This window comes from Orycteropus afer, unplaced genomic scaffold (assembly GCF_000298275.1).
Source record: "Orycteropus afer afer isolate SDZICR_OR568_19922 unplaced genomic scaffold, OryAfe1.0 scaffold00378, whole genome shotgun sequence".
In the NCBI taxonomy this organism is placed as follows: Eukaryota; Metazoa; Chordata; class Mammalia; order Tubulidentata; family Orycteropodidae; genus Orycteropus; species Orycteropus afer.
Window position 1 is genome coordinate 1,439,498 of NW_006921965.1, and position 997 is coordinate 1,440,494.

The window sequence follows — 997 nt, forward strand, 5'->3', positions numbered from 1 at the left end:
GACAATTATATCTTAAAATGTCAGGGTCATATGATTTGGCAACACACTGACCACTTGCTTCTTCTCTTTTGGGAACCCCTGTGATTCTTTGTGGCAATTCCATGAATCATTCAGGGTCCATTTTAACATGACTTAGCTTATTTAGCTTGGAAATTACAGGACTCAGAGATATTCTTTGGACTCAATTTGCACAGAGGTTCTGAGTTCTATGAAGGCCAAGGCTGTTGCCAGTTCTCCCAGTTATCTGAATTTTGATATGCTGGTTGTATGTGGCAATCCACATCTCAATCCTTCAGTGAATGTTCTGCAGTAAGACAGGACCTCACCATGAGGCAATTGAATTGGTAAAGGTAGTGTGAGAGTAAACAGTAAGGGACATCCTGGGCCCCATTACTTAATCTAGACTTTTCTCAAAAACAGCATGGGGGATGTTGTTGTTGTTAGGTGCTTCTGGGTCGGCTCCAACTCATAGTGACCCTATGTACGACAGAATAAAACACTGCACAGTCCTGCACTACTTCACAATAATTGCCATGCTTGAACCCATGGTTGTGGCCACTATGTTAATACATCTCATTGAGGGTCTTCCCTTTTAATGATGATCCTCTACTTTACCAAGCATGATATCCTTCTCCAGGGACTGGTCCCTTCAGACAACATGACCAAAGTAAGTGAGATGAAGTCTGGCCATTCTCACCTCCAAGGAACATTCTGGCTGCATTTCTTCCAGGACAGACCTGTTAGTTCTTCTGGCCGTCCATGGTATTTTCACTATTCTTCACCAATACCACAATTCAAAGACATTAATTCTTCAGTCTTCCTTATTCATTGTTCAGATTTCACATGTGTGTGAGGTGACTGAAAATACTATGGCTTGGATTAGGTTCACCTTAGTCGTTAACAAGATGGTACAATGATGGGCTCAGGTATAACAAGGATTGCAGGTGGAGCTGGCACAGTACTGGGCAGAGTTTTATTCTGCTGTACATTGGGTCAC